Consider the following 7,058-nt stretch of genomic DNA (forward strand, 5'->3'; position numbering starts at 1 on the left):
ATTTTAATAACAGGTTCTGATGGTGGTGGGATTCAAACAGTGGCGCCGCCACACACACACACCTCCAGTCCCTATCGGGCAGGGAGGTTGCTTTAGTAACCCCTTCTTGGCACTCAGAAAAAATTAGTAACCACTTCTAGAGAAGTGGTGAGAACTGGTTGGATCCCACCTCTGAACCCAACCCCACATCTTCCACCAGTGGCCGGGGAGACCTGGCTACACTACGCTTTATAGAAAGAAATCCCCTGTACGTCAAAGCAAATAAAACGTGTATCGGAGAGAAGGGTAAGATAGAACCCTTCCCCTTGGTGCTGGATTCTATGAGAAATGTGCAGGGGGCGGGGAGGTGTTGTATGGGGGAGCATTGTCAGCTGAGACCATACCTGCCATCTGAAGTGGTTTGGCTCAAACAGAGGTTTATTAGCTCAGTGATAACAAGCCATTTATGGATACCCCGACTTTCCGCCTGCTAGGTGCAGCCACCTCTTCAGGCAGTCAAAGCAGGAATCTGGTAACGTAGGTTGAGCAGTCCTTAGACAGTCCTGCAGTAACCCCTGCCTGCCATGCCATCCAATCGAATGCATTCCATTGCTGGGTTTGGCAGGGCGCATTTAGGTGGAACCAGTCTACTGGCCTCCTGGTTTTGAACCCCATAGGTATAGCCTTTATCTTGCTACTTTTGGGTAACCCACAGGGATGCTGGATGGGAAAGTTGCTGGAGAGCTTGGTGTTTTTGATGGAGGAGATCCCTGTATTCTAATTCTTCCTGTTACCAAGTGCCAAGGGCCTAGTCTGCTTTATCACATCCTCTGGGGTCCAGTCACAGGCTCTCCCCATGTCTATTTTAGCCAATTCCACATATCTCCTCCTTCCTTATGTGACGCCTGTCAGTGTTTCTGAAGCAGCAGCCCCACTAGCCTGGGCCTCTTTCTCTTTGCTGGCCCTATTTCTAGTGAAACACAGAGGCACAGAAAGGGGAGAAAAATAATTAATTAGGCACAGCTACAAACTGATCAACAGGCTTTATTTAACAAATGGAAATCAGTAGCAAAAGGTATGCTCTGCAATATATGAAAATGACGCCTTGTAACCTGGGTTTCTGTTTCTGCATTCCGCACACGCAGGCATATGCACGTGTACATACTGGCACACACACACACACACACACACGACTCACTGTTTTCAGACATAGCTAGGGTTGCCGCCCTCCAGATGTGGCCTGGAGATCTCCTGATATTACAACCTGTCAAGACGGGGTGGCCAATATGGCACCCCAGATGTTCATGGACTACAATTCCCATCATGGGAATTGTAGTCCATGAACATCTGGGGTGCCATAGGTTGGCCAAACCTGTGCTAAGACATCTCCTCTCCCTAAACTCTGTCTTCCTCATGCTTCACCCCCAAATTTCCAGGAATCTCCTACTCAGGAGTCGGTAGGGGTGCCAACTCCAGGTTAGGATATACCTGGGGCTTTGAGGGTAGATTAGGCAGGGGAGGGACTTCAATGGGGTTTAATGCCATAAAGTCTGCCTTCGAAAGCAGCCATTCTCTCTAGAGGAACGGATCGATGTCATCCGGAGATCAGTTGAAATCTCAGCTCTCCAGCCACCACTGGGAGGTTAGCAACCCTAGGAGATAGTGGCTCTAGACAGAGCTGCTCCTTACCTCATTTTCTTCTGCTACAAAGGGAAAAATGTCTTCAATTTATTCCTCACTAGCAAGGAAAAGAATACCAATGGCACACTTACCTGTATCCTTGTGAGCGTATCCCTACAGTAGTGCTCAAAGATGCATGGGATCCTCTGACCCTAGAGCCATGGTGGCGAACCTATGGCACTCCAGATGTTCATGGACTACAATTCCCATCAGCCAATTGGCCATGCTGGCAGGGGCTGATGGGAATTGTTGTCCATGAACATCTGGAGTGCCGTAGGTTCGCCATCACTGACCTAGAGGGGTAACCCAGCCTGTGAGTATGGAAAGGTCTTTCAAGGGGTAGCAATAAGAACTGGGTGCACTTAACTGTTCAGAGTCAGGAGTCCCTAATAGGAAACCAGAGTAGGCGGCTCAATTAGGAGCATAGACAGAAACATAAAACCACACAAAACAAAGAGGAGGGCAAATGTGCTTGGAGGGCAAATAGGGCCTTGACAAGATCAAGGCAATCCCTGTGATGAAGTTAATATTGTAAACATGACATATGCACTTTAAGCATCTATTTGCTGTAGAAAAGGCACAGTTGACCAGACTTCAGGAGGGTACAGTAAGAATGACAATGAGGGTAAAGAAGGAAAAATCCTGAGTAACAATATAATTTTCTAACTTGCTGCTGTCTGTTTGGTTTTTTTCAATCCAGGCTGAAGGGTTGTGCAATTCTTTAAATGTAGAAGGTGGCCACCCATTTTGGGCTCAGCACCTACCTCACACTTTGTTGCCCTTTCAGACAGGAGCATATGGCCGTTGAAAAAAATCCTTTCATAGTATTATAATGCTCAATGTAGGAAGCAAGGCTGTATGCTAAATTCAGCTGTCTGCTTGAGTGGCCGAACCAGGGTTGTGAAACTCTAGGTGGGGCCTGGAGCTCTCCCGGGGTTAAAACTGGTCTCCAGGCTACAACAATCAGTTCCCTTGAGAGAAAATGGCTGCTTTGGAAGGCGGAGTCTATAGCATTATAGGCCTGTGGGGTCTCTCCCCTCTCCAAACCCCACTGTCCCCAGGTTCCATCCCCAAATCTGCAGGAGTTTCCCAGTCTAGAGCTGGCAATTGTAGTCTGGACATGACAGTTTACATCAAACCTACTGTACATTCAGCTGCTAGACCAAGATATAAAACAGTACCCAGGAAAAGCCCAATTTTTCCAAAAGGAAAATAATAAAACTTTTTGGCAAGTTGCTTAAATATTTTGAATCAAATTCAGGGGAATCTATAACAATATATATATAATTTTTAGTAAGTCTTAAATAAAGCCTCAAAATAATGAAACATTGCACAAAAATATTTTGAAAAACACTCCCAGTGTAATCTGAATTAACATGATTTTAGAAATGTGACTACAGATATTGCGATCGCTGATACAGAAAGTCTGCATTCTGAGTGGTGTATTGTCTTCTAGTAAATTTTTGCGTGGGTTCTATTTGTTCCTTCATCTTGTTGTTTATTTTAACTGGGACTAAAGTGATTGCTATTCAATCATAAGAGCAATACCAGTGAAATGGTTTACAATGTCATCTCTTGCTACTGTTCTAAGAATTCCAGGTGTAAGATTTTTCCGTAGTAGTAATTGTGATCTCTGCAGGGCCATTTAAAAATTATGCTAAATTCAGATTACACTAAACATTAACTTTGTTTTGCTAAAAATGCGTGTTTGATTGTTCTGAGACTTTTTTCTAAGATTTACCAAATCTCATAGATTCTCATGAAGATTTCAAAAATGTGTCAGGAGCTGCTTCCAGTGTTTTAAAATAACTTTTACCTTTTGGGCTCTTCCTGGTTTCTGTTCTTCATTGGTGGGTGTATTCCAAGATGAGAAGAGCTTGAGGAAGATATAGCAAGAACAAGAAACATCTTGCCAGTATTTGAAGAATTCAGTTGATTAAGACAGTGAATGAGTGCTCCTATGCAACAAACCTATAACCCTATGCATGCTTGCTTGGGACTAAGTCCTCTTGAACTCTGGGTCTTACTTTTGAGTGAACATATGTAGGGTACTGTGGTGGTGGGTGAAGATTTACTGCTAATAGATCATCCCATGTTTTTTAGCAGCCTGGTAAAAAAAGGCCACCATCATCTACAGCTTTACGGGAAGAAAAAGAAGAAAAGCAATAACAAGGAGAAATTGGCCTCTGCTGAGTGAGCCAGTGCCCTCTCGCTCGCCGACACTTCTAGTTTACCTGCCATATCTGCACAGCCACTCCATGCTGGATTTTAGCGATCCCCACTCATGCACTGCACTGTGATATTACTGAACCAGAGCCGGGGTGGGTCTTGCGTCTTAGTCCATATGATGAATTTGTGTGAGGAGTGCCAGCTGAGCAAATGGCATGGGCCTCCCTTCTCAGGCATTCTGGGGAGGGGTCGACAGGCTATTGGGAGGTCAGGAGACATCATCTAACGGGGTTGTCTTAAAAACAATTGCACAGTCTTATCAAATTTCTGAAACGTCTGTTATTGCACTTAGAGCTAGACAATGATGTCCTCTTTTCCCCTTCATGCATCATCGTTATTAGATGCTGGCTACAGATTACGTTGCCCACCAAAACAGAAGCCCCGTGTTGCCAAAATTTGCTTACTGACAACTTTGAAGCAAGCTGAGAAGGCTGGAGCCAAAGAAGGGGTCAAGATTTTTCCCCCTCCACTGTTGAGCCATTCTTGTCTCTGTATTTAGCAACTATTTCTCCCTCCAAGGGGGGAGGGCGGGGGAAGTAACCATTCTGCTGGGGCAGCAGCAGCAGCCAGCATTTCCTGCTTCCCTGTGTTCACATGTGATCCCGTCCAGTTGTCTCTGCCTCTCTGGGCAGGAGTCTAGCATTTTCATCAGGCAAAGATGGGCTGCCACACATGGCAACTGGAATGTGTAGCCAGCATCTACTCATCTTCCATTGCATACAAGGTCAAAAAAAGAGAAGTAATGGTTGGGATAGATAAATTTAACAACAGCGATAGTTGCGGGGGTGGGAGGGTTGCTCCAGCCTAGAATGCAGGTGGAAGAATTGCCTGAGCCCTGCTCTGTGGGAAAAATAACCCCGCACATGTAAAACTAGCATTGCGGAGAGAAAGCTAGGCTAGCAGTCTTCTTCTACCCCTCCAACTTTCGATTCAATCAAATGATCCCTGCAGTGGTACAATCGAGGAATTACTTTATGTCTTATTTGCTGTATGAATCTTAGAACAAAGGCATGGTGAGGATGAAAAAGGAGCTACTTTTCCCACAAGATGGCAGGTTCTAGGCCAGTGGTGGCGAACCTGTGGCAGTCCAGATGTTCATGGACTACAATTCCCACCAGCCCCATGGCCAATTGGCCATGCTGGTAGGGGCTGATGGGAATTGTAGTCTATGAACATCTGGAGTGCCACAGGTTTGCCACCACTGTTCTAGGCACAGCTTGCACCTCCAAGGAACATCAGTCTGCCATGAGTCCCACCTGTGCTTTTACCGAAGAGGGAGATGTGCCTGGGAGCTGTGTCCACAGGTCCCTTGGGGACTAGGTGTTAAAAAAAAAATAAAGCACACAGCAGGAATGAACAGACAGAATGTATCTATGTAGGTATGTACATACCACACAGTGCAGTAATTTTTGTACGTAGCAGCAATGTAAATAAATATATGGTTTTTATAAGATTCTATAAAGGCATATTTTAGTAGAAAACACTGCTCTACGGCTTCTTTTGTAAATAGTTCTCATCCAAATAAAAAAAAAAGTCCTTTCTATTGGTTTTGTCTTTGTGAATTGCTCACTGGGATGGTAAACACACACAGCCTGACCAACTGGTACAGTCTCCATGGCCTCTCGTTACACTAGGTGCTTATATATTATATGTCCCGCAGGACAGTGGTTTAGTTTTGTTCAGATAGATCTCTGCAAGCATGCTCTGCACAGTGCTGGCAGGGGATGATGGGAACTGTAGTCCATAACATCTGGAGGGCCGCAAGTTTGACACCCATGCTTTAAAACAAAACAAGAAGGGGACTGGTCTCAGGCTGACCATTTTCTAGACTACCCACCAAGTTTATTCATTCATGTTATTTGTAGCCTTTCTCAGAGGGACTTACTAAGTGAATTACACACAGCTTGACTGAAGTTCACTGGGAAAGCAGATGCATTGCTTGCAAAAGCAGAATTTTCACAAGTGAACTGAGAACTTGGGCAAAGGCCATCAAGCCCCGTATATTAATTTGTCGACCCATTTGTCATCAACGTTGCCACCATTTCTCAGACACACATTTCAGCGGAGAAAAGTAGTTATGTTTCAGTAAACTTCATGGCAGTCGATGTTCAGGGATAGGCCACTAATTTTCCCCCCCTGCCAAGTGGCAAATGTAGCTGTGTCTGAGAAGGCAGAGGCAAGGGTGAGTCTACCAGTCCACTTCTCTATTTCAACCAGAGCTCCCCCGGTGAGTTATTTTTGTCTGGCTATGACTATGCCAGGGTGAGTTAATCCAGCAAAGACAACTCTGAAATACAAAGAATTTAGACCTGCAGCAAGATGGTTAGATGACAAGGATGCAAAATGAGACACTCTCTCCACTGACCACCCCCTGGCTGCCCAGCATTCCTATATAACGTTTTTAATCACCATAGCTAAATTCTAGGGTGTCCTCTGTGGGAGAAGGTTTAAGCTAGAACTACTGAGGAAGAGTTGGATTTATATCCCCCCTTTCTCTCCTGTAAGGAGACTCAAAGGGGCTTACAAACTTCTTTCCCTTCTCCCCCCCCCCCCCCAAAAAAAGCAAACACCCTGTGAGGTTGGTGGGGCTGAGTGAGCTCCAAAGAACGGTGACTAGCCAAGGTGTTGGAGTGCACAAGCTAATCTAGTTACCCAGACAAGCCTCCACAGCTCAAGTGGCAGATTGGGGAATCAACCCCAGTTCTCCAGATTACAGTGCACTTGCTCTTAACCACTGCACCATGCTGAACATTCCATGGCACCCCAGCACGCACCCAAAGCTTCACTAGCATCAGCGCAACATTAGTATCTAAACGATAGACATCTCTTTTACAACATGGTCCTGGCTTCTCCCAGAAAAATCTGGAAGCTATAGTTCAGAAAACTGCTGACAATTCTGTACTGAACTAGCAGCAGCTTGGGGTGCAGGTATATCCTAAGCCAGCACATCAAAGAAGAGTTTAGTTAAAGGAAGGAACAAAAGGTCAGCTCACAAATACTTATTTGGCTAACAGAGAAAGCTCTTTATAGAGACACGAGCTCGACCGCGGAAAGCCACAATGGGACAGCGGGAAGAAGCTCTGGAGGTCAACCCCCACTTTCAAAGGCAGAGTCCTCAGTCCTTTTGTAGAACATGAACAATAAAACAGGGAAGTACATTTTGATTCAAC

The 7,058-nt window shown here is 45.3% G+C and overlaps 1 long non-coding RNA gene across 1 annotated transcript; it reads left to right on the forward strand.

Annotated features, from left to right (window-relative positions):
* Positions 1 to 59: 59 nt before the first annotated feature.
* On the forward strand, positions 60 to 5,431 carry LOC125442639. The gene is made up of 2 exons (XR_007246023.1): positions 60 to 4,942; positions 5,079 to 5,431. It is a non-coding gene; the product is annotated as an uncharacterized LOC125442639 (long non-coding RNA).
* The last annotated feature ends 1,627 nt before the right edge of the window (positions 5,432 to 7,058 follow it).

This window comes from Sphaerodactylus townsendi, linkage group LG13 (assembly GCF_021028975.2).
Source record: "Sphaerodactylus townsendi isolate TG3544 linkage group LG13, MPM_Stown_v2.3, whole genome shotgun sequence".
NCBI lineage: Eukaryota > Metazoa > Chordata > Lepidosauria > Squamata > Sphaerodactylidae > Sphaerodactylus > Sphaerodactylus townsendi.